General features: G+C 42.6%; 1 protein-coding gene across 6 annotated transcripts in view; it reads right to left on the bottom strand.

Annotated features, from left to right (window-relative positions):
* PTPN5 (protein tyrosine phosphatase non-receptor type 5) overlaps positions 1–27,413 on the bottom strand; it is a 138,963-nt gene that overhangs the window by 53,018 nt on the left and 58,532 nt on the right. For all 6 annotated transcript variants that reach the window (XM_090032533.1, XM_090032531.1, XM_090032530.1 and 3 more), the window contains one exon: positions 4,816–4,863. The gene's annotated coding sequence lies outside the window, so the exon portion shown is untranslated. The remainder of the gene's footprint in view (positions 1–4,815; positions 4,864–27,413) is intronic.

Genomic DNA, 27,413 nt, shown 5'->3' with positions numbered 1-27,413 from the left:
ATCTACTTCAGGCTGTAAAACACTACAGCCATTTTCAAGAACAAGCTTAGAGAAAAAGATGGCTCCATCTACGGAGCAGGAATGTGACATTTAGCAGGGGAGTAATTATAAGGTCAGAAAGGTGACTTTGCTATCTTGGTAAAAATGCATTCAGATTTGACTGAATTATAAGTCTTGGCTTTCCTTTTGCATATGGACCATGTCAGTTTATTAAGGCTTGATCCTAAAATCTCCAAACATTTGTTTGCACTGGCCATGTTCTAAAGATTCTTAATCTCTCTTAACCTGCACTGAGCAATGCACCTAGATCCTTCCTACAGCTCAGTTGCACCGACCACACTTTTAAGCCCCAGTGAGCAGCCTTTATGTTGGGCATTGAGCTAGAGCTCCAGACATAACACGGCTAAAGCAACAGTGATTATCTTGGGCCTAACTTTGGATGTGCGTGCTGAGCTAGAAGCCAAGGGTCCACAAATTTTAGAATCAGCTTTTCCGTGACAAGTGTTAGGAATTCTGTGCATTTCACTACCCCTGTTATTTCAAAAACTCATACCATTCTACTTTAAAAAGAATGCAAGTATCATTTCTCTATTTCATAGAAGGAATAGCTGAGAGGTTGCACAAGGTCACTTCTTGCAAAATGGAAATGGAACGCTGACAGACCCAAGTTTAATCCACTCAGCTACACTGCCTTTCAGAATTAATGTGTAAAAGTTACATGCTTGACTCTGTCATCTCAAACCAAAGCAGTATATTCCTGTCTACAGCCAGGAATCCTGCTTTTAGCTGTTTTAACCTCATATGATAGAGGTCTAAAAGTCCCAGATTTAATCTTTGTTGATAACCTATGTGTAGAGCCAATATAGTTCCAGATGGTAGCCATTTATATTTTCCAGCTTGCTATCTAAAACCTACGAAGTTACATATGAAAAGTATGTATGTATTTTAGTAATGGGCGGCGATACACATTAGAATGGGTTAGAGCAGACTTAATTTATTGAATCTCCTCTGTGTTCTAATTAGATATATACTCTTCATTGCTGCAGAGTCACATGTATAAGCCCCCAGGGGTTTAAAAATAGTCACTGGGGTTCTTTAACTAAAGCTGGTCGAATGAGTTTTAGTTAAAGTGTCCCGTGGTCATTTTTAAACATGCAGGGGCTTAATATATGTGACGCTGAGGTGTTTTAATTAGAATGGCTCACTGGGAACCACTCTAAGTAAAATGACCCCCTGCCCATATTCCAGAGCATGTGTATAGGCACTCAAAATCAAGAATTCAAATGCTATAAAATGCCAGAATTAAGATCAACCACGTGACCTTATTTGCCCATGACATGGCATTGTATATGTGAATTATGGTTTATGCTTTTTCTGTATAAAGGACTTGCACCAAATTAAAACACATCAATGTATACAAACCAATATAAACCAGCTTTCAACTTATGAAAGAATGCCCTCTCAAAGTTCTGTACTGATGGAATTAAATCAGTTCTAAAGCATATCTTGAATTAAACTGCTGTCAATGTGCAGCAGTTGCGTGACAATTATTAATTAAATGGTTATTATGATTAATTAAAAGGTCCTTGCCTTATCCAGTGAAGAGGCTGGATAGTAAATGAGACAGAGCTGTAAAGTTAGAAAAGGTGTTCTCATGCAGTTATTCCAGTGGACAGGGACTCAGGAAAGCCGGATTTCACTCCAGGCTCTGGAAAAGACTTCCTGTGTAATGACAAGCAAGGCTATTATTATTATGTATGCACAGAAGGGAAATGAATTAAAGTTGCATGGGCAGTATAAATTCTGGCCTATTTTAATTACTGAATGCTTGATTTCGAGGCCATAACATTCTTTTACCATAGCTGTTTGTATTCAATGTTTGCATAAGATGCTTCACCAAAACTTAATATTTTAAGTTGGCTCATTTAGGCGGATGTCAGCCATCATCCTTAATTCTGGGTCACAAATTCTGGACCACAAACCATAAGGTGCTTCTTCACTACCATAGGATTATGCTCACTACCAAACTTCTTTGGGTTAAAAATATGTTTTAAGTCACTAATACCATTATGAGTGCTTTAACACCGGTAGCAAATAGTTTGCTTGAAATGGCATAATAAGCCAAGTATTTTCTATTGCTGCAATCCAAACTACCATCCTTGCAGTTTAGAAAAAAAGGGAATTGCCAGATAGGATCAGACCAATGGCCCATCTAGTCCAGCATTCTGGACTAGATGGGCCATCCTGCCTAAAACTGGCTACCAGCAAAAGAAGTTGCAGAGGAAGACGCAACTCTAGAATGCACCACTATAGAATAATCCACTTTCAGGGGATGGTTCTTCCTACGTCAGTCAGTGTTTAACATAGGCCCTAAGCCCATATAACCCCAACATTTCATTACTGTTCTCCTTGAGATTTGTCTCTCTCTTTGTCCCCCTCTTGCTGCATGTGGATAAACAGGGAGATAGTAGGTGAAAGAAAAGAGAAAGATAAATTAAATCTATTCTTAGGAAGACACATACTGTAGAGCACTACTTCCTGACTGCATAACTAAAGGGCAGCTATAGCAATGATGAGTAAGATAATGATGCCTTAGAGCAACAAACATATGTGCCATGATTGAGAGGATAAATGTTTCAATTGTACAGTATTATGCTTATGCTGCTGTGCACAAGACAGCAGGGAACTCCCAGGGTCTGACTTATTCATTTTTTACATTAATGGTTTCAGTGGAAGGAACACAAACCCTCCAGAGCCAAACATGCTGCAGACACCTTGTGCTTTCTTTCTGTGAATGGACTCAAGAGATTTATGTAACTCTACATATACTCGGATTTTGAGATATGCACTGGGGACAAAGATCTTCCCCATCCAAAGTCTGCATAATGATGAAATAAAATGCCCTATATCCATAAAAGCATAAGCAGCTCTAACCAGGGGGAGGTGAACAGGCAAAGAATCAGAAGTAGGTATGGCTCCGTGGGGCAGTAGGAGGATGACACTGTTTAGGGAGCAAGTAATTCTCTCCCTCTCACCTGAAACACAATCAGCAAAGGAAAGTGGGACAATTAGCCCATGAGCCAGTCGTTCTCCTTGAAAAAATGTATCTCTTCACTCTGGTGGGCTTGGGGGTGGGAGGTGAGGAGTAGTAAAATGTAAGAGGGGGACACCTGCCTTATTGCATATCATAGACAGCTTTCTGTGTAGCAAATGCCTTCATCCCTGTCTCCCCCTTTTCCCAAGAAAATGACTGAGGTTGGTATCAGACAGCTCAGCAATCTTAATGAAATTTCTTTACATCTGACCTTTATAAAATGGGAAGGTCCTTACACATTTGTTATAAATAGCAGATGTCTTGCTGCTGCTATCATCACACATAGATCTGATTGACCATCCAAAAAAGATCACTTTCTCTCCGTGCTTTTTGTTCAAGATCTAACAGGTCTTGTCAAGGAGTGGGAACACTGTTCTTGGCTTGAGAACACATCTACAACTCCTTCAGCTATTTGCAGGTCTTCCATATGCTACTTCTCAAAATGCAGCATAAGGTACTTCCATGCAACCTCATCAGGGTCCCAGTATCTCTCTCATTGATTTGCTGTATTTAAAGCAGTCTGACATGCTGCAAGTAGCTGGATAAAAAGGCTGGACAAGGGAACAAGGCTAGAGGTCTGGTTAAGAAAATGCAGTAGAATGCAAAGTGACTTATGCAATTCAGAACCATTACAATAAGAATCAGACGGTGGGAAAGGGGATGAGTTACGCAGAGTTAAATGAGCTCTTGACGCAACATTTCAAACTTTCTCTGGAGTGAGCCCAAACTTTTAACTTATGTGTTCAGTATGTCCTTCACCAGTAACAGGAAACCATCAAGAGGCCTGCTTCAAAAGCAGGAAATGACTTGTATAAATCCACACATCCCCACTTGTGCACAGCTATGCTCTCTAAGTCACTGAAGCAATTCTAAAATCGGTTTGCTATTAAAGTGGAAGTCAATGGAACTCTCCCAAGACTCCTTTGTGAGAGTTAAAATTGTAGCTATATCCTTTGTTCCACTTGGAGCCTAAACAAAAGATGATGGTCGGGTTTATAGAAGAATTAAAATATGACCTAATGATAATTAATTCAAACAAGATGCTTTGACTGTAGTCTCTGTCATACAGCAGATAAAAAGAAAGCTCTCCAAAAATGAACCAGTTTCTACACCTGGGACCTGATTCTCAGAGATGCAGAGCCTCTGAAAACTGTTATTTAATTTAATATTAAAATAAATTTATTTTTATGCTCTCCTGACATTTTCAGTTTTCAATAATAATTCACATTTTGCTATGACAATATTTATAGGCAGCCCAGAAGCTGGAAGTGGGGGAAGAAGATGCTCTGGTTAGCCAAGTGGAAAATATAATAGAAACTTACAGCACCCCAAGTGACTGCTTGAGGTGCCAAGAAATGCACATTAGCTGAAGGTTTCTGCTAAAATTATCACAACTGAAAAAGATAACAAGGCTGAGATATCGTCTACCTCTTGGAGATGAACGCAGCAGTTCGTAACTTTCAGAGCCACTGTTTCAGGCTCACAGCAGGCTCTGAAAGATCTAATTTCATCTGTCTCAGTTCAGTTCCATTCTCCTTTTCCAAATATCTACACCACCAGAAAGGGCTAGGAGGATGCTGTTTTTTTAAATAAGAGCTCAGATCTTGGGACACAAATCAGCAGCAAGGGATCAATTGCACATTCTTCAGCTACAACACGTTGAGGCTATAAATATAAGACTTTAACATAAATACAGCCAATGATATCAAGTGCCTACTTACCTCTTCTTCAGCTTATTGTTGAAGAACTATCTGCTTCACTCCTCTCTTCTGAAAGAACAAACATACAACTTGTTAGCTTGAGAAAATAAAACTTTTTTTGTATAGTTGCAAAAATACTTACCTGGGCACTTCAAAAAACAAGAAACAAAAGGCAAAAAGTAGCTAGGAACCCAGAAATTCTTGTGCATGAGCTTAAACAGACTCTTTTGCTCTTTCCTGTCACATATTAGTGGCAGTTAAGAAGCAGCTAAGAAATGTCCCTGACCACAGTTTATAGACTATGGAAATGGTGCAGGGATGGGAACCACAGATGATTTTTATGACAGTGTTGTTGAAAGAGCATACTGGGTGAGTAAGAGCAGGAACAGACATAAGATATGGATCCACTTCTTAAGCCCATGAATGCTAGAAGTTGTGACTATTGCTTCAGTCCATATCTGATTACCAGGAAGGAAAAACAAAGCAAAAACCAATACACCATACTGAGGGAAAACACTGTGAAGCCATTTAATGCCAGATTAAAAGCAACATGAAAAGTGAAATAACAATAAGGGTCTCTTATATTTTATAAAGCTGTTCATTCTGAGGGAGTCCAAATCATTTTTACAATCTATGGCTTTCAGTAGGAAATGTACATATGTATCTGAAAGAACTATTCAATTATTCTAGTGTTTATGTCATAGGAATCACTCTCTCCACTCAGTGAACTACAACCACTTCTGGGGTGAAACCTGGCTCATGATCAATCGTTTAGGAAAATCCGCACCCCCCAAAAAAACCACAAACAAACAAAACCAAAACCAACCCAACATTTTTAGCAAGAGATAGTGGTTGCAGAGGTTAAAGGAAAAAAAGGACATTAGACTTGAAAATACCAACAGTACCTGCTGGTAGCATTCTCATTCTCTTCTTGTTTAATTCTTTATCTGTCGTTCTTTATCCAGCTAATCAAGTTTACCGATATTCTGTTCCATCTCCTCCCTAACCCACCTGCCACTCCTCTGCTTTCCACACAGGAAGCAGCAAAGAGGGAGCTGGATACTAGATGAATGGGAGGCAGCATTTCAGACAGCAGGATTCTAGTAATAGGTGTCACTGTGCTGTCAGTCCATTAACGGTATGTTAATGAATTATCATTGTCATCATCACCACCATCATTATTATTTCAGTAATGCCCTGGGGTCTGAGTCAGGATCAAGGTCTTAGCATGCTAGGTGCTATACAGTTACTACACATATGAAGTCACAGTCTTTGCTCTAAAAAGCATACATTTTAATATGTCCAGGGACTAGTGGTAGCATAATGCAGCACCTGGATTTTCCAGTTGAGATCAGGCCCCGTGGCACTAGGTGCTCTACAAATGTATAGTAAGAGATGGCCTCTTCCATGAACTGACTGCAGTCTAATTAGACAACAAAAGTATTTTCTGTTTCACAAATGAGAAACTGAAGTCTGGAGACAGTAAGTGGCTTGCCCAGAGCTCCGCGGGAAGACTGTGAGAAGCCAGGCACTGAATCAACATCTCCTGAGTAGCAGTCTAGCTCCTCAAGCACAAGGCTGATCCTCTTGCCCTATAACAAAGGAAATTTAGATAATCCACTTTTTTGAAACACTTCTGTGTTCCTTCTCTCTATTAAAACACATTGCTTTAAAAAAACAAACACAGCTCCAGTTCTCCACTGGTGGGCTGTGCAGTCCCAACCAGAATGGCCTCTTCCAATCTCTGGGGGAATGAGAGCCTTGTGCCAAAGTGTGTGAGGAGACTAGTTGACTTTATACTCAGCAGTTCCCTGCTGAATGCTGAGTCATACATTCCCTCTGTGTTAATTTTCACACTGCTCCCACTCAGTCCACCTGCCACTTCATCTGGGATGGGTGGGAGGGGAGAAAAAGAGGTGAAGTCAGAAGAAATGTTCACATTCATCCAGGCCCATTCTTATGATATGTAGGGTCCGAAGCAAGAACAAGATCACAAGTTGCCAGGAAGGGATTGAAATATGAAATATCAGTTGGCAAGGAAAATTGCCTCCTCCCCATCTCCCACTGTCGGTGAAGGAGACTGGCCAGCCAGTATTTACAAGCCTGAGCCAATTCACAACCAGTCATCTGTGTCGCTAGATCTTGAAGATCTGTTCTTTGCATTAGTTTCAGTGACCTTGGAATCAAGCCCTGAGATGGTTCATGTTTTCTATGGACTATTAGAACATCCCAGGCATGTTCTTGCTGCCGTCCAAAATGTTTTAAGCTACCTCCTAATAACAGAGTAGTGCTGCATAGAGAGATGGCCTGATGATAGGCTAAAACATAATCATGTGAACTAAAACACTGAAGTACCCCGACTCCTTCTGTTACATAAGGAAAAAAAGACAATCCAAAAAGTTGAAAACAACCTGAAGAGGCATGATAGAAATGACACTCGTTTCTTACTGCTCTCATGAAAATTGAGGATGAATAATAGTCACAAGCTGGCAGAGGGTAGGTTTAGGTTAGATATCAGGAGGCGCTACTTCACTGTCAGGGCGGCTAGGGTCTGGAACCAACTTCCAAGAGAAGTGATGCAGGCTCCTACCCTGGGGGTTTTTAAGAGGAGGTTAGATGCACATCTTGCTGGGGTAACTCCAGTACTCTTTCCTGTCATGGCAGGGGGTCGGACTAGATGATCTGCTCAGGTCCCTTCTGACCCTAGAAACTATGAAACTATGAATTACCTGCTGTTTGTGTATTGGTATGCAGTTCTAGTATGAAGACAGCATCCTAAGATTTTAAATGAATATTTATCATTATTATTTGAATTATGATAGCACTTAGGGCTTTTACAGGCATACATTTGTCTGCTCTGATGCGCCAGAGATCTGGCGGGCTCCAACGCACCAGAGATCATGAGGACAGAAACTACCTACTGATGTGTGGTAAAGCCCTACCCTATTTTACCTTGGAATAAATAGCATGTGCCTGCTCTTAGTTATATATAGTAATTATATCACCTATGTTATTGTAGTACCAGGCCTCAGCATGGAGGACATATTTATGTTTGCAACACCTGTGTGAGGTAGGGAAATGGGGGCTGATGCACTGAGAGATAAAATGAGCTCTGCGAAGTAACCTCAATAGAATGGGGTGAAACACAGGATTGAGGTCTACTCTCCCAGCTCCTAGAGTAATGTTATAACCACTGGAGATAACTACAGCTGCCCCACCCCTAATATAATGCCATGGCTCTGGTTTGGGGGATGCAAAGTGCAGGCAGCCCGGCTGGTTGCAGCCTGTGGGTGCAGGACTGTCACGAGACTCCTCTGCTGATTATCACACCCTGCAGACAATGGAAAATTCCTAAGGTGGTCTGCTTGCTCCAGAAATACCCTTCACCATCTCTGCATTTTGCTGTACTATCAGTGTAACCACAGGAGGTACCAGCTCATTCACCTATGTTGGTTCTATGGGTTGGCACCAGCTGGAACAGGAAGAAGCAAAGAACACAAGGAGTTAACAATACCCCAGTTAAATGTGGGCTAAAGATAGTTCTAAGCAGCAGCTCAAAAAGAAGGGACAAGCTGTCTCATAACATGCTACAAACCAATTCTTTAAGTGGCTCAAGTTAAAGGGGCATCAAGACCCCAGTAATCCCAGTGCTAGCACAGACACGGCTACAAGAGCCACATACAGCTTTGCAGTATGGATGCTTGCAGGTAGATTTTGCAAACTCGGGAGTACATCTGAGAAATCTGGACCTGAAGATACTCTACAACAGCGGTTCTTAACTTTCTTAGACCCTTCAAAACTCCTGTGAAATGAGTGGCACCCCATTTCAAAAACTAACTAATTTATTACAGTGCTTACTTCCTTGCAGAGGGGCTGGGTTGTGGGAGCACAGGAATGAGCAAACAGGGACTGAGCTTGAGCCTTGAGCCTGCATTTATCTGCTTATCTCCTCCCATCTTGGGACACCCTTCAAAGAATCCCATGGCACCCCTGGGTGCCCTGCACCCTGGTTGAGAATCACTGCTCTACAATATTGACATACCCTGAGTTCTGTTCCTTCTCCTAAGATGTTCAGCAGCAATTTTTTCATAGCACACTTGTTGAGCAGTTTGCTCTGAAATGCGTGTTCTTGTAACAACTGACTCCTGCACACATCAGAACTCCTTTGAAACACACACCTTTAATTCCCTTAATAACACACAAATTCACTGCTTAATATAAATCGTGAGGAAAAGACAGTTAGTGGGTTTTTTCCCACAGAAACAATTTTTTTTTGGACTCCGAAGTCCCCCAGCCACTTCCTTTTCATTTACAGACACATTCTGCCTCTCCTTAATCACAAGGCAGGGTAGTGCACTCTGTGTAGAATAAGGAGCCTATGCCTGTGTGCTTTGACCCTGACAAGGCAAATAACCAAGAGAATCCTGGATTTTTGAGCTTGATATTGGAGTCTTAGATTTATCTAGGAGGAAGATGTGCAGCCCAGCCACCCTGCCCTTGTATGTTTGCAGAAGGAGCATTTTCCTGGGAATTTGGACTTCTCCCAGGCAGTCGAGGCATTGAGAATATGCATCAAAAGCTGGTATGGACCTATTACAATGAGATTTTACGAAGAGAGTAATTCACCAGTAAGCAAGAGAGCTAACATAACACTAACTTTATTGAGAAAACTGCCAGCAAAATTAAATAATAAAACAAAGATTTTTTTCTGAAGCTGTCCTGGTCCACAAGACAGCAAAAGAACCATACAGGTAAAGCCAGCCAAAAGGCAACCTGCTAGGCTTGTGGAGGAGGTGGAATGGTTTCTTTTATAATGAAGGAGTTTCCAGCTGTGACAGAGCAACTGGAAGTGAACAGAACCTGGTTCTATGATCTTGCTTTTTGTATTTGAGATGTGGTCTCCTCTCCTATGGCTTGGTAATTTAAGAAGAAACTGCACTACACTAAACCAATATCTGAGGCAGACAGCCCCTTCTGTTCAAGCCTTTTGTTTTAGAAACCCCTCTGTGTTCACTGTAAATAAGACACCTGACTTCTTGTCATGTAAGCAAGGCAGGGATTAAACCCCTAGCCTAATTGGTTAACTGGGCAGTGTTCTTTTTTTAAATTAGCTGGTTGAGAAAGAAAAACTGAAGGCTGGAAAGCCCTGATTGGAAAAGCTTGAGTGATATTCAGCTCAACTAAGGCTCCAATCTCTTTCTCCTGGGGCTACTAAGACCTGAAAAGCTGAATTGGGATCCAGAGAAACTGCTCCCCATGGGTGGGTCTCCCCCTCCCCGGTTTCATGGAACAAGTGAGCTCCAGCTATGTGAGTAGAGACACAGGGAGAGAAAATTTGTCTCAGGGTTTGAAACCTCTTTTCTCTCTCCATTTGTTTTTTGGGTTTTGAGTGCGATAATACCTTGGGGGTATTAATCCCTAGAGCACACTGGCCAGGGTTGGAGCCTGGCAGTCTTGCTGGCACGCTTTGGGCCAGGGTGAGACCTAGCATGCTTTGGGCCAGGGCTGAGAGCCTAACATGTTTTAATTGTTGTTGCAATCTATCTGTATGGCTGAACCCCAGCTGTGTCTTGCTAGCAGTTTTGAGCCATGCTTAAGGCCTTCAGTGGGATAATACCATGGGGGTATTCATCCCTAGAGCAAGCTGTCCAGGACTGGAGCCCTGGCAGTTACTGGCTAGCGTAGGCCTGGCCCCCTTTTTGTTGTTTCACAGCTGTTATGTCTCAGCATAACAGCAGAGCTGAGACTCAGGTTAGGGACAGAAGTTACATACAAACTGGTGTAAGCGACTGGAAGTTGGTTCAAATCTGTAACACAATGGAGGTTCAGTGCACATAAACCACTTTCAACATGGCTAAAACTGGTTTAAGATAAACCTGGATGGATGTAATATCATATTTAACTGACTTAGGTTAAATCAGTTTATATAAATTCTGTCCCAGATCCCCTCTAGATTCAAGCTGTCTGCTCTAGCTGAGCAGGCAGGAGTGCTCTGGCGCTCCCCCCACCCCCTGGCTTCTGGACTGGGCCACTTGCAGGCACGTGGCTGCATTTCTGGCATCAAAAGTGAGTGTTTGTTCACTTGCTTATTGGTTCAACCTACACAGCTTAGACTGCAAAAATTTAATCAATTCAGCTTCAGGCTTTTTGACTGTCTGTCTGTACTTAGCCGAAATGTCCAGCCTGCAGCCAAATAGGTCAGGGCCCACCCTTTCTTGTTGTTTCACATCTATTGTGTCTCTGCATAGTTGTAGAGCTGAGACTAGATGTCCAGTCTGCAGGCAAATAGACCTCGTGCTCTTTTGTTGTATGTTCAGACCCTAGTGCAGGACAGGCCTGAGTCTCCCTTTTATTATTTTACAGCTGTTGTATCTCGGCATAGCTGCGCCCCACTGTATGTTCACCGCATGTTTGGACCTATCTTGGGGCTGGACACATCTTTTGGCTGGGCTTGGGCATGTGTGTGGCTTTTGTAGCTCTTTATGTCCCAACCAAGCATTGTGGTTGGGCACTCGTGGCAGTTCAAGCTCTTTTGCTGTTTGGCTGGCCCTTTTTTGAGTTCTTTTGCTGTTGTCTGCCCCAGCAGAGCTGGGATTGGGACCAGGAATTTTGCGATGCGGTGTGCTCCTGAAATCCACAATTAATCCCCCAAAGCCACCATGTGGAATTGGAGATCAGCTACTTACAGCTTTTCAGGGAGCAATGAAGGCTCTCTTGCAATGCAGAAGAACCTATGCTCTCTAGCAGTTCCCCACAATGCAGCAAACCCCCAAAAGCACTCTGGTGCGGGTCCCCCTTTCCAGCCCATTGCTGAAGGGTAGGTTTAGAGGTCCAGAGCCCTTGAACTACCCTTTTGGGAGCCTCCAGGTTCCAGACTGCCTGGACATGGGTAAAGCCTCCCCAAGAGGATGCAAACTATAGACAATGCTTTGTAGTTGATAGTGTTTTAAATTGCATATGTTGTTTCCCTTTGTTTTGCTTGCCTCTATTTTATGTAATAAATCTATCCTTATGTTTACACTGCTTTCAAGGAGGGGTTTTTGTTTATATAAGACACCCCAGCTAAATTCAGTGATCCAAGATTTCTGGGTAGGGGCTGAAGCCACAGTGAAAACTTATGGGAGACCCCAAAATTTGAACCTTGTTGCTGCCAGCCAGTGCCTGGCAGAAGGGTTACAGGAGTTTCTCTGATTAAAACTGAGTAAATACTCCTGTACTTTACCTAATATTAATTAAGAGAAATATCAATTAAGCAAAAGACTTGCAAATACTTAACAGCTTTAGAAGTAATAATAGAATTAAATTCCTAATCATTTTACACCACAGATAAAAGTTTAAGGGCAGATCTGGAGTGGGTGCAGTAGCACAGTAACACCCCTTTCTTTTAGGCCACATAATGGGATCAGCCAGGAGCTTTTTTAAAGTCTCCAAATCAGGTGAGAAATCCAACCATCTCTTCCCACTCAGTACTCAGCAGCATAACCCCTCCCCCAGCCACTGCTACTACTGGCTTCCCAGGAGAAGGGGGGACTTCCAGAGCCACTCCTGCCACACTTGTTAGGTACCAGACTACAGCCTTGAAGCTGGGGCCTCAGCCTGGCTAGGACAGTAGGCTTACCATATGTCTGGGTTTTCCCAGACATGTCCTCTTTTTGGGTCCTCCCATCTCCGTCTGGGCAGCTTTTTAAAATATGATCAAATATCCAGGATTTTGTTCAATGTGGCTTCATAGTTTTTCCCTGCTTACGCTAGCAAGGAGCTGCTTGGGGCTGGGCGAGGGGAGGGTTGTTTGTGGAGGGGCATTGGAAGCAGGGTGTGCATGCACATGGCTGGCATGCGGTCAGGCAGGAGAGTGGGAGCAGCCCTGGCAGCTGCATACAGCTAAGTTTGTAGGGGCTGAAGGGCCAGGGCTTGGGGATTCTCTGGGTGGGGAGTGGGAGTGGGTTGCATGTGTGTGTGTGTGTGTGTGTTTGTGTCAGGGGTGTGTGGAGGGGATGGGTGTGCAAGGGGGGCTGATCAAAGCTGGTTGATGCATGTGGTTGAGTGGGGGTTGTTTTTTTTTCCCCCCAAAATGCTGGATTCAGCCAGGAACAGGCAGTGTTCACACAGACCTCTTATAGGCCCATGGTTTATGAGGACCCAGTTTACAGTAGACTGTCCACAGCAAAAAGGTCAGCTAAAATCAATGACAGCTGATTGTACCCAGAGAAACAAGCAGACAGAGACTAAAGAAGAAGAAATTATGGGAATGCAGTTTCAAACGTCAGGAAGGCTCAGGAATTTCCCACAAAAGTAAAGCAAAATGCAACCTGCAGATATGAATGTACACCCAAATAATTCAGTACTTGTGTCTCCTTTGCAAAATCCTGGATTCACCAATGCAAAAACCATTCAGCATTTGTTAAGGTATGCTGTTTCTAAACTTCTGATTTTACAGATTACAAGTAAAGGAGTAGAGGGAAAGGGAAGAATTGCTACTCCAAATTGGCTCTGCTGTTTCAGCACGGGAAATAGAACCACTTTTGAGGATAAAATACCCAACAAGTGGGCATTCCTTTCTCTGTTCCCCTCTCTCAAACATGTAGGGCTGACTTCTATTCATTATATATGCCACTGGTTGAGGTACAAGGGTAAAATTGACTTGTAGAGAAAGATGCAACAATTTAGTTTATAAGTAAAATTTGTTTGTATTTTTTCCTTTCAGGTGATGAAGGACTTTGGTATTGCTCCTCATGACTCTTAAGTACAGATATATTTTAGCGATACATTACATATATATTTTCCCGTCAGATGCTGCATGCAACTCCATTCACTTCAGTAGGATTACAAGGGTATAAATGAGGACAGATTATATGACCCCCTGCAGGTGGTATTACCTGTGAGAGAGTGCTTATGCTAAGCAAGGCCTAGCATTAAAAAAAATGCACTAAAACTCCCAGAATGCTTCAAGGAGGTTGAGGAGTCAGCGATTGACATTCTGGTAATCACTTTCTGACCCTTAGATGAAAATACTGAACTTCTGACCTTTAAACAAACGATAAAAATAGCAGACATGCCGCTTACACTGTTAAGAATAAGAAACTGCATGGCTAAACCGCAATGACGAACCCCCCCCCCCCCCACTCCCCCTCCGCATATTATGTCAGTTTTGACATTTTAACCCTGCAAAACCCAGCAAAACATATAGATGAATAATGTATTTAGGTTATAGAAAATTAGCATAAGAAATATAAAGGTCATTAAGAATTAACATAAGAAGCATAATGATTATAATACAAAGCGTATCACCTGATATTATAATATAGGGAAGTTAACTAAATAACCAATAGAAGTAAGAATTAGAAATGCATATGTATAAGTGTTATCATATATAACTAATAGTTAAGTTATGTTAGATGCCTCGCTTCCACCATGGGGACAGTTTTGTATCTTTTGCCTAAAAAAAGATAAGGGACTCCTTTTAAATGAGCTGTTGACCAGTTCTGAGACTACTGAATCAGGCAGCCGCACCTAGCCTCCGGGTTAGAGAGCAAGGGCTTGATTTGGGAACCTCGTGCACCAACAGACCTCCTTTAGTTTATGACTTTGTGAAACAATAAAAGTTTTAAATTGAACAGGTCTGAGCCTGTGCTTAATTCAGTCCTATATAATTTGGCATCGAGCTCCCACATTACCCAGGCACAGAAGAGGAAAAATCTGAAGGGAAAAACTCAAAATCTTCACTTTTGATTTTAGTAAAACTTTGTTTTGGTAGGCATTTTCCAAACAGCTCTATATAGAAACTTGTTGGTCCTTGATCCTCTTAATTTTCTAATAAAACATAATATATTCTCAGTAGCCTGGAGAATTAAGGCTTATTATATCTTGTATCTGCATACATGTGGGCTAACCCCTGAATGGACACACAACACTGAAGGCCACATGGGCCTAACCTGGGCATATGAATCTCCTCACTGGGTGCAGTTTCAGCTCTCAGACCCAGGTTTTCATTTCAAGCATTCAAAAATTAGGAAATTTTATATGCACAACCTTTACTCTATCCCCAGGTGAATAACCATTATAGTACTTTTTGCATGCTAGTTCTCAAATACATCATGGACTGTCATTATACAACTTAGTTTACATAATCTGTAAACATGCAACACACTTCCCTTTCCCAAATGCTACTCTGTCAGGGCTAAGCAGCGTCCTTATGGAATTAAGCCTACCGCAGACCATAGTAGACAGTCACTGCACACTTCAATGCAATTCTTACAGGAAAGTTTGTAGAGCATCGCCAGTACTTTAAGAATTACTTGCTGCTATCTAAATAATTATATAGCCCTTATCATTGTAGTATCAAGGCACCTAACCTTTATTACTGCATTTCACCTTCCCCTCATTTTCCAGATGGGTTTGGGCCCCAAGGAGAGGTCAACTGACTTGCTAGAAGTCATGCAGAAAGTCTGTGGCTAAGCAAGAAAGTGTATGCAGATGAACTGAATCCCAGTTCTATGCACTACACCTGCAGCTTCCAAGTATAATGAGCTTTACTGATTTCAACCTAAAAAAGAAAAAAATCATGACGTGAACTGATGGACTGGGACCATCAAGCTCAAGTGTCATTTTGGGGTCCCCACACTAGACTTTCCTTCCTGCCAGGGGCTATTAAAACTGGGTGCAAAGTGTAGGTGGGAATAACTACTCAGGATCCCACACTAGACTGTTTGAAAGAACATCAAAGCTCTGGCTATAATCTGGTGTACCTTGACAGGGAATTTTGTTTCCCATTGCAAGTCGTAATCTCTGCACACTCTACAAGTTAAAAGGCACAGTCAGGTCCTAATATTCCACATCCAGGACTAGGATCTATACGTACAATTAATGACACTGAGACAAAAACATGACATGTTTACTGATAATATCTCTGCTATTGCACATTTCCCCTAAGAGCCAGAGCAACATTGGAGAACATGACTCCTGTTCTAAATACACCAAGTAAGTTGTGATTGGGAAGCAGTAAGGAGAGAAGAAGGAAAGAAGTGAAACTATTTACCTTAGAGATCAAGAAATATGTGGTAGCGGGTCTCCTTTTCGTGAAATGAGGCCTATATACCATTTAACTGGCCTAAATCCCTACAAAAGAACATATGTGTGACATATGTGATAGAATTGCTTAACTACCTTGGTCAAAAAAGTGTTTTTGCTAGTATAACTTTCTTCTCTATTATGGAGCTTTGCTAGGATAGCTACACCAGAGAGCCCTTGCAGTATGGAAAAACCTTGAGATTCTTCTCTCAGAGTGGAATAAGTACTAGAGTTGTGCGAAGCTTCGGTCACTGATTTGATTAGGCGGATATTTGGCCTGATTTGGCAGCCGAATCTCCAAATGTGAATTAAGGAGACCCTTAAACTCTCCAAATCGAATTGGAACCCTCCAAATTGATTCGGAGAGATTTGGAAAGATATGATGATTTGGACACAGACACAGCTTTAAATGTTTTTTCTAAGTACCTCAAGGTACCAGACGACTTGTGAAAGGTGAGATGCTGGTGTGGATGAAGTGTTTCACGGGAGCGCAGGGGGCGGTCCCCACCACACTGCAGCAAACCCAGGAGTGAACTAGAAGCAATTCCGGACCCCTGCAACTCATGCCTTCTGGGCCTGGGGGTGCATCCAGAGTCCCCGTGCAGCCAATTACTGAGCTGGGGGTGGGAAATATAGGATGGGAGGTTCCCCGCACACTCGGTGGTGGACCCAGATGTGGACTGGAAGTACTGCTGGTCCACTTCTGGGTTTGCCACCGAGCATGCAAGGGGCCCCCTGCACTCCTGTGGGACACTCTATCCACCCTACCATCACAGCATTCACAAGCTGTGCCTAATACCTTGAAGTATGTAGAAAAAACTTTTAAAGCTGTGTCTACGGCCAGATTGCTGATTCCTTCTCTTCAGATTCAGATTTAGTCGAATGGAATCAGGACAGTGATCTGAATCAATGAATCAACTCATTGTCTCCGATTCAGGCCAAACCTGAATTGAATATAGCCCATTTCGCACACCCCTAATAAGTACCTTAGGAATAAGAGAAAAGGATCATCTAGAATGTTGCTACAGGATGATACATCATGGTAAGGCAGTAGGATGACCCAATAATAAATGAATGAATGAATGAACTCTTCTTAGCAAGGTCTTTAACTGACCAATAAAATAAAACAAGGCCACACATCCATAGTAGAAGTAAAATCCACTGCTCCATCATACCCATGGTCTCTTCCCAGGAGGCCTTGGGTATGATGCTGTACTTCCTAAAGGCATACTCATCCCTTTGTCAGTCAAGCAGTCATTCCCTGTCCTGAGCACCTGTGTAAATGGAGGAATCAGTTGAACTGGAAATAACCCCTTGTTCACTGGGAACAAATAATGTACTTGTAATCTATTACAACCTCCCTATGGAATAACATGTTCTTGAAACAGCTATATTATGTGTCTGCTGTGTACTTATATATCTGCCTCCAGCATGACTGCTGTATTAAGAAGTTACTCTTTGCAAAGGATGTACATCTACCCCTGGTATAAAGTTAATGAGAAGCAAACTAGACTGAGGATATTCTTAAAATGTAGATACTAAAGTTAGATATGATGGCATGGCTCCTACAGACTTCTTCAGTTTTAACATGAGGTAAACTAAGGCTGTGTATACACATTTACATAAACTGGAACAATTCTCCTGATATAACTTTCCTAGAGCTGGATGTACAGACATTCAAATGCTGAGGCCCTCAAGAGTGGCAAAACTGTAGTGCTAACACTGGGCAACCAGGGATAGGCACTGTACATGCATCTCAGCCTGCTCTGCAAGCTCGTTTAGTCTGCTTGGTGACAGATGTTACCGGTGCACAGGGCAGCCCTGATTGGCTGACCCAAACTGTCTATAGTCAGCCTGTGTTTTCCTGAAGCACAATGTGGGGACTGTGAAGGGGGATTGTTCTGCTCCCCACTGAAGCAGCAGAGTCCATCGAGCAACACTTTGTTTCCTCAGAGGGGAAGGGGTAGTGATGCTGAAGGACTATGCTCTTTTCTGAGAGAAACCACAGCATGTATAGACATTCAACTCTCCCATGCTCTGGGAGTGATTTAGCCTTGGTTATTCCCATGTTATTTTTTTCCTGGAGTAGCCATTTTTACTCTGTGAGAAAAGGCCTGAACATCTGTACAGTAGAGCCGCAACTCTCTCAGGAGAAACTGCATGTCTGCACAAGACCTGTATGAGGTTATCCAAGAGCAGGTGGCAGTTGACCTTGCTTAGCTACCTTGCAGAAAAAAAAAACTACAGATGACTAGGCTTCTATTTCAGGACAGCTAATACCTGCTAGTAATCTCACTCCATAACACCTACCTTTTTAATGTGAAGAACAGCCTAAGATGTGATCATTGCTCCTTGGTTTTCTGTTAATGTTATATTAAGTGGTCTTTTGGGACATTCCTTTCTCACTCATATATCAATTTAATCTGAGTGAACATGGAATTCTGAGTCATTACATGGAAGTTTTTGGTCAAGTTTCAGTTTCCTTCAATTCTTTTTGGATGGAATTATCAAGGTAGTAGTTTTCCTTAATGAAATTTCTTGAGGATACACTTTGTAGGCCATTAGAAACAAGATATTTCCTAATTTTATTAATCAATGTTCTGAAATATTACTTGTGAAAGTGATTGACTTCATCTTGAATCAGAACCATGATTAAATTTTCAGAGTCATTCATAACCTATTGTTACTTCTTGTATTCACTGGGAGTGGGGAGGAAAGGAATAAGGGGGAAATTGGTAAAATAAGGATTATGATTTTGTGTTGTTTAACCAAATTAGCACTTCAAAAGGGTGTCTAGTTTTTCCCTCCAAAGGAAAGCAAATGTCCCTAACTACTGACTACTAAACCCCAGCATTAGGGTAGCCTGCTGGTTTGAAAATTATGTTGGGAATTCTGGATCCTCTGGCATCATCCGATTAAGATGTCTTTCCTTATCCAATATTTTTCAAGTCCAGGTTGCTAAGTAGATTACACATGAAGAGCATAATTTTTTTTTGGGAGGGGAGGGGAAGGAACAAAGATTACATGAAAAGTACTTTTCCATTAAATGGCTCTAGTCTAAACAGCCTTCTTGGGGAAAAAAAAGGATGCAGCTCCCATGGACACATGCCCCCAGAGACCTGGCTTTGTCAGAAGATGGGCCTTCAGTTAGCTACCCAGAAGCTGCTGAATATGTTGTTCTTGGAATGTCAGTCAAGTCATTTCAGGAGCCACTTCCTTCTTGGAAAGTTACATAGAGTGCTCTAGCCCACGTGTTGTTCCTGACAGATAATACAGGTAGTGCATCTAGTAATGAAAAATATGCTATTCAATCAACTTGCCAGGTTGCCAATCTATAACCAACTTGGGTGCAACAAGATTGCTGCATGGGAAGCAGTATCAGCAGCTGAATCACTCATAGAAAGGATAGTACCCAGACAGGATGGCACCTTGTTTATGTGGAAGTAAATCAAGAACAACTCCATGGATATCAATGATGCTACATCACACTGGTATAAGCAAGAGGGAAAAATCAGGCCCTCACAGGTTTTTCTCTCTACCTGCTTCCTCTACTTCTTGGGTCTAAAGGAGAAACTCCACTAGCTGTTAGTAAAAGCAGTAATAGACTCTACATCTATGCTATGCGTCTGATTCTCTTCTCACTCTAGTTATGTCATTATGTCTTTCTTGACCTTTCTAATTTATACCAGTGTAAGCAAGAACACAACCAAACCCCATCTGTGCATACATGCTTCCATTATTTAAATCCTGCAAGCAAGAGGTTTCATCTTTAATGGGATCTGTTAATAGGTAGAGGTGTAAACACAGAATGTATTGCTAAGGGCAGTCCCTTTGTTTTTTTGGAGACCATGTCAAGGCAAAGGATGAGATTTCTAATGGCAGCTGGTTTTGCTTTAAAAAATAAATGAAAATATGAAAAGTGGTGTCAAATTGCAGGCCTTAGACATGAATGCAGACCCTTGGTGGGTAGAGTCAGTGAATATTAACTTCCATCACACCCACGCATAATTAGCATTTGCCATCTTTCAATCAGGGATCTATTCAAAGCTTCTTTTGTTTTTGTACAAGGCTTTTTCCTCCTTTTCTATTAAGCAGCTTACTGAGGGTCCTTCTGATTACTGCCTAACAATTAACTGTAGTCTGTCTTTTAAAATAAAGGATACATCATCTCTCCTTGTTACCCTAGATTTTTTTTCAGTGAAGATTTTGGAATGTATGAGCGTAATTTAGTAATCTCTGAGCTTTGTCAATATACAATAAATGGCTTTCAGTGGAGTCATTTTTCCCACGCCATTCCCAGCCAGCAGCGATGGAAATCCATAGATGAGCTCTATAACTCCATAGTTAAAATAAAGAACTACAGTTTCAGTCGTTCACAAATCAGCTTCACCCAGATAGTTAACAAGAAATGTCAGCAATGTAGTACAGCTGTAGATATATAGGGCTATGCTCTGCTCCCAGAACAAGATAATCTATACTATTTTATACCTTTGGGTAAATGACACATGTAAAGGTACTCCTGTCATAATTGAGTGGTGAATGATGATTATAAATTACAATAAATTGTGATACAAAAGGAAGAACATAATATAAGTATATTTTGTACAAACTGTGTATTGGTATTAGTGTATTTTGCTTTTGTGTATTACTTACTGTATTTTGTGGTTCTATTAGTAACTAGCATAATTCGTTTGATAAAAAGAAAGGTTTTGAAAAGATTAACTCTCTTTTGCAACAGTAAGCTGGCGTACATAACACCTACTTCTAACTTTTTCCTGGTTATTTACTGGCTTAATTGTCAACAGGTCTTAAAGCAGCTGCCTGCTGCTTTAAATTAGAGGGTTGTTTACCTTAGGCCCCTGGCAGATGTTAATTTGATCACAATTAGGACCTGAGGAATTTTATGCCCAATCAAAAAGATCTGTGCATAGCAGGAGATGTGATTGTTAGGATGGGGCATGAAATTCTACAGATCTGAATCTGTAACTGCAGGGGTGTACAGCTGGGGATGAGGAAGTTCCCTGATCTACAACTGTGCATGCACTTGAAAGGTCCATAGTGCCCTTTCAAGTTGCTGGCATGCAGGGAGCCCTGCACTGGAAACCCAGTTCCCAAAGCAAAGTTTCTGATGCACCAGAAACCTGAAAGGCATGCCAGTGCAGCCTTGCATGGTGAATCCCATTACTCTAGGCTGACCCCTCCCAGATCCTGGGGATCAAGCAGGAGGCAATTATGGGGTTGCTTCTTGCTGGACTCTGATGACCGCCTAATATACTTGTGCCACAATATATACCAGCCACAAAGATGTTCTGTATTTAAAACTTTTTAATTTGTCTCATTAAATGTAGAACATTTTTGTGGTTCGTTTGCCATTTCATTATACCATAAATTGCCTAAACTTGTGGCATGTTACAATGTATCACATTATTAACATGTTAATTGTGACTGTAAGGTCTGCCAGGGCCCTTAATGCATGAGTGATGGGATGGCCTCATGTTTTGCTGATCTTATGTTGGATCTTATGATGATGTTCATTTGGTATAAACTAGCTAGATAATATATTTCCTAACTACCTTAAACCCACAATGAAAATTCCAGGGAAGGCATTATCTAAAGTACTTGCATTCCAAAGAAATTCTTTCCCAAACAGGGTAGATTGTGTAAGGCCATTCCTAAAAAAACGATTTATGTAAGCCATACATGTGCCTCACACTCCTAAGAACAAATATTTCAATACCTGTCATGAATTTTAAAAGGTCTCCTTTAAACTACTCAGGAAGCAACTGAGCTCAGATAGCCAGGTGGTGGACCCCAGAACAAGCATTGGCCTCTCCAGACCCATGCAAAAGAGTCTATGAGAGTTTAAATAAGTCACTTTTATCTCCTTAATGTATAGAATCCTATTCTCTCAGTACAAAAAAGATTGCAGACAATGAACATGCAGCAAGAAAAACAAAACTCCTGTGCTTCCAGCCTTATAATCTAACTCTGCAGCTACCAGCCTTCTACAGTTAATGGAACATCAGAACATGCACTGCTATTTCTAGAGGAGTGTGATAGACCCAAAGCTATGCTTCCGTACTCTCTTCCTTCTATTTTACATGGGTTCTTATATTACATTCATTATTGCACTATTTGAACATTGCACGGCTATGCACTAAGCAATATGATTAATGTCTGTCACACAGCTTATCGGGAAAGCACAAGCACAATGGGTGATTATTTTTTATCTAATACAGATGCACATACACATGTAACTATACATTTGTGTTAGAGAAAGCAAGGTTAAAGCCACATACTTTGTGCTGACAACAGGGTGCAATGAGGTTTCACAGATTTCATAGACATTAGGGCTGGTAGGGACCTCGGAAGATCATCGAGTCCAGCCCCCCTCCCAAAGGGCAGGAAGTCAGCTGGGATCATAGGATCCCAGCAAGATAAGCATCCAATTTGCTCTTGAAGGTGTTCAATGTAGGTGCTTGAACCACCTCTGCTGGCAGACTGTTCCAGACCTTGGGGGCTCGGACAGTAAAGAAATTCTTCCTTATGTCCAGCCTGAAATGGTCTCGCAGTAGTTTATGACTGTTTGACCTCGTCATCCTTTGGGGCGCTCTGGTGAACAAACGTTCCCCTAGATCCTGGTGGTGACCCCTGATAAACTTATAGGTGGCCATCAGGTCACCCCTGGGCCTGCACTTTTCCAGGCTAAAGAGCCCCATGGCTCTCAGCCTGTTGTCATAAGGTCTGTTTTCCTGACTTCTGATCATGCACGTGGCTCTTCTCTGGACTCTCTCAAGCTTCTCCACATCCTTTTTGAATTGTGGAGCCCAAAACTGGATGCAGTACTCCAGCTCTGGCCTCACCAAGGCCGAGTACAAGGGGAGAATGACGTCCCGGGATTTGCTTGAGAAGCATCTATGGATGCAAGCCAGCATTTTGGTCGCTTTACTAGCCGCAGCATCACATTGCAGGCTCATGTTCATCTTGTGGTCAATGATGACCCCCAAGCCAGGTTCATGGAGATCCTTACTTCTGCTGCTGGACCAACCTCTGAGAAAGCTGTCTCCTGCACAAATAAGAATTGCCTTTCTTGTAAAATCTTCCACTGTGGCCAAAGAAGAAAATTGTTGACCAGAGTCTTCATCCCAGAGCATTTGTTGAACTTCTAGATACGCTGGATTCAGGCCACGGATTGCCATGGAGATAAGTACCAAGAACTTGAGCTTGTTTTGATATTCTGTGATAGCGACGCTCGAGGGTATATGGCTCAAGAGCCACATAAATAGTCTAAGATAACCAAACAGCCACAGTCCCATATTGCATCTTTAGGTGAGTTGGGGGAAAAGTTCTAATTCAAAAGGAAAAAATTACAGTATATGAGTCAGTACTGTATTTTCTCATATACAAGATACCCAAGAATATAACACATGCTTTGTTTTTGAAAGGCAAAATGAAAGAAGAAAGATCTTTCTTTGTAGTAACTGAGCAGCAGCACGTGGGGGGATGAGCCTGCTCATTTTTCTGTTCCCTGTGGGTTGCTGCAGATTTTACTTTTGATTTCAGTCAGTAAGTGGCAGAACCTGCTTTTAGCATACTTCTTGCATATAATATGCACTCTAATTTCCAGACAATATACTTTAAAAGTGCTTAACTACATTAGTGCTTACTCAATAAAGTTAATAAAAAGCCCTAGATAATGTTTTCTGCAAAGAGCTTCAAGTGCTAAGTTGAAGAATTGCTTGTAGCTTGTGGGGAGCCAGTGGAAGGAGCACAGGATAAGTTTGGTGTGTCTCTGGTAATGAATGTTACTGGGTAGGTATCCTGCACGGTATAAGAACCAAGGCTTGGAAATGTCACTATTAACATTTCCCCATTTGCCATAATGTGGGGATAACAGTTTCACAGTGTTGCCTATTTTATATATAGGAGAGATTCATGTTGTCTTCTGTGAAAACAATGCTGCATGTTAAAGACAGACTGAGGCTGCCTTTGGTAAAAGTCTTTATTTTCTCAGGGCTTCATAAATGCATTTCTTTATATTCAGGAGCTCCTAGTTTCTACAGTTCAGCCCACTCCAAATGTAATACATCACTCTCTTGTGGGTAAATAGCTGTCCCTACTTATTGTTTCCCATTAAAATGTCACCCTGCTTGCTTTGTGCAGAGTTTTGCATTGCTTTAAAACATGATTTAAGCATATATATGCAATCTCCTCTTCTAGTATGTTTCTATCCATCAGTTATAAAGTGTGGTTTATAAAGTCAAGGTGACAGTGCTGTATCAGTGGGAACCATGATTTTTTTAAATCATGCCTCTCAACAATGGAATTTGATTCCTGTTATCTTGAATACTCGATTTGCATTGATAGCCAGGTACCACTCGAGGCCATAATTCCACAGCAGCTCTGATCCTGCTGGGACTTTTACAATTGGCTTTCAGAGAAGCCAAGTAAAGCCAATATTGAGCATTTTTGAAAATCCCACTGTTGGCCTTTGAATGAGTAATTATGCATGAATTATCAAATCAAAACAAAGTCCTACACTCCTACTGACAGAGGCATCTGGATCTTTTCCGAGGATGGCAAAAATCACTAGTGTGGGAGATCATAAAGAATACAAAGACCAAGGATCTATTATTATTTATTTCCTCAAAGTAAAGGCACCATGGTCTATTTCAGATAGAAACAGAAAGGCAGAGGCACCAGAAAGGGAGTAAGACCTTCTATTTAAGGTAATTAAATGTGTTAGTTTTCCCTTCAAAGACCCTAAAAGTCTTAAGCAATGGCATATACATACAGCACCACTGAAACAGAGCTGCCTCTGATTAGAAGAGTGGCAACCAAATCCCAGACAGAACCACCAAAGTAAAGAAAGCTTCATGCAGGGCCATTTTCACAGATTTCATAGACATTACGGCTGGAAGGGACCTCGGAAGATCGAGTCAAGCCTCCCGCCCAAAGGGCAAGAAGTCAGCTGGGGTTACAGAATCCTAGCAAGATAAGCATCCAATTTGCTCTTGAAGGTGTTCAGTGTAGGTGCTTGAACCACCTCCGATGGCAGGCTGTTCCAGACCTAGGGGGCTCAGACAATAAAGAAATTCTTCCTTATGTCCAGCCTGAAACGGTCTTGCAGGAGTTTATGACCGTTCAAACTCGTCATCCCTTGGGGCGCTCTGGTGAACAGACGTTCCCCCAGATCCTGGTGGTGACCCCTGATAAACTTATAGGTGGCCATCAGATCACCCCTGAGCCTGTGCTTTTCCAGGCTAAAGAGCCCCATGGCTCTCAGCCTGTTGTCATAAGGTCTGTTTTCCTGACCTCTGATCATGCGCGTGGCTCTTCTCTGGACTCTCTCAAGCTTCTCCACATCCTTTTTGCATTGTGGAGCCCAAAACTGGATGCAGTACTCCAGCTGCAGCCTCACCAAGGCCGAGTACAAGTGGGGAATGATGTCCTGGGGTTTGCTTGAGAAGCATCTATGGATGCTTTTGGTTGCTTTAATAGACGCAGCATTTCACTGCAGGCTCATGTTCATCTTGTGGTCAATGATGACCCCCAAGTCTCTTTCTTCCGTAGTGCTAGCCAGCATAGCACTGCTGAGCCTCTAATGATGCTGCAGGTTTTTGTTCCCAAGGTGAAGAACCTTGCATTTTTCAGTGTTAAACACCATCAGATTCTCGTCCGCCCATTTGCTGAGCCTGTCCAGATCAGCCTGGATCGCCCACCTGTCTTCTGGTATGGATGCTTTGCCCCATAGTTTGGTGTTATCAGCGAACTTGGCCAGTCCCCTTCTGACTCCAATGTCCACATCATTAATGAAGCTGTTGAACAATATGGGTCCAAGCACTGAGCCTTGGGGGGACCCCACTGGTCACATGATGAGTGACTTCCAACAATTACTACCCTCTGGGTCTGACCATGGAGCCAATTTCCCAGTCAGTGGATCGTGGTGGACCCAAGACCACAACTGGCCAGTTTTGCCAAGAGGTGATAGTGGGATACCAGATCGAAGGCTTTTTTAAAGTCAAGATATATGATATCAATCTCTTCTCTCTTGTCCAGGTGATAGGACACATGGTCATAGAAGGAAATGAGATTGGTCAAGCAAGGACAACAAACACATGCTGGCTATCCCTTAGGATGTTGGTGTTGGCCAGTCCAATAAGGATGGCCTTTTTAATAAACTTTTCTAAGATCTTCCCCGGGATAGAAGTCAGGCTGTTGGGCCTATAGTTAGCGAGATCCACTTTCCTCCCTTTCTTGAAGATAGGCACCACATTGGCTTTCTTCTTGTCTTCGGGCACTACACCAGAGCGCCAGGTGTTCTCAAAGATCCGTGCCAGAGGCTGGGCTATGATGCTCGCCAGCTCCATGAGTACCTTGGGGTGTAGATTGTCAGGACCGACTGACTTGAAGGTATCCAGCTTCTCAAGGTGTTCCTTCACGAGGTCGGCATTTATGGAGGGCAGGGGATCTCCCTCATCCAGACCTCTCTGTCCTGTAGTGGGCATGGGCGTCCCATGGGACTGATGAAAGACCGACACAAGTTACCCATTTAATAGGTTGGCTTTTTCCTGGGCGTTAGTTGTCAGTTGTCCCATCTGGTTCAGCAGGGGTCCAACGTTGCCCTTGCTTTTCCTCTGGCTCCCCACATACATCTGGAAAAGGACTTTTTATTGTCCTTGATGCTCGAAGCTAGCTGGAGTTCAGTTGCAGCCTTGGCTTTCCTGGTTTGCTCCCTGCAGGACTGGACCAGTGCAGAATAATCCTCCTTGAAGGTGAATCCCATCCTCCATCCTTTTCAGGCCTTTCTTTTTAGCCTCAGGAAGTCTGCTAGATCCCTGGAGAGCCAGGGGGGGCTGCTGTACCCTCTTGCTGCCTTCCTCCGAGATGGAATAGAATTAGCTTATGCATTGAGGATCGGTCCCTTGAGGAGCAACCACTCTTCTTGAACTCCCCTCTCCCTGGGGTCATGGTCCCTTAGGGCCTCACTGACAAGCCTCCTAAGCTTGTCAAAGTCGGCTTTTCTGAAATCAAGGACTTCTGTGTTGCTGACTGACTTGCCAGCGTTATGGCGGATGGTGAAGTTGATCAGTTCGTGGTCACTGTCACCCAGCTTCCCATCGATCACTAGGTCGCCGATTAGGTCGTCCCCCGTAGCTAGTACCAGGTCGAGCAGCACTTTGCTTCTCGTTGGCCCATAGACTTCTTGAGTCAGGAAGAGGTCATCCACACACTAGAGGAAGCTTTGCAACCGCTCGGATTTTGCTGAGTGATCCTCCCATGAGACGTCCGGGTAACTGAAGTCACCCATGACAACCATGGTCCTGGAGCATGTGGCCTCAGCCAGTTCCCAGGCGAACTCCTAGTCAAGCTCAGGACTTCGGGTGGGAGGTCTGTAGTAGACTCCCACCATTGTGTCCCCTGTGCTGTGTTCCCCACAGATTTTAACCCAGAGGGTCTCCAGTTGTCCACCCTGGTCATCAATATCAGCTTGCAGGGATGCATAGCTTTCCTTAACATAGAGAGCTACACCCCTGCCCCTTTTATCTACA

This window comes from Crocodylus siamensis, chromosome 2 (genome assembly GCF_052110815.1).
Source record: "Crocodylus siamensis isolate JL-2025a chromosome 2, ASM5211081v1, whole genome shotgun sequence".
Classification (NCBI taxonomy): domain Eukaryota; kingdom Metazoa; phylum Chordata; order Crocodylia; family Crocodylidae; genus Crocodylus; species Crocodylus siamensis.
This window is presented reverse-complemented; position numbering and strand designations above follow the sequence as displayed.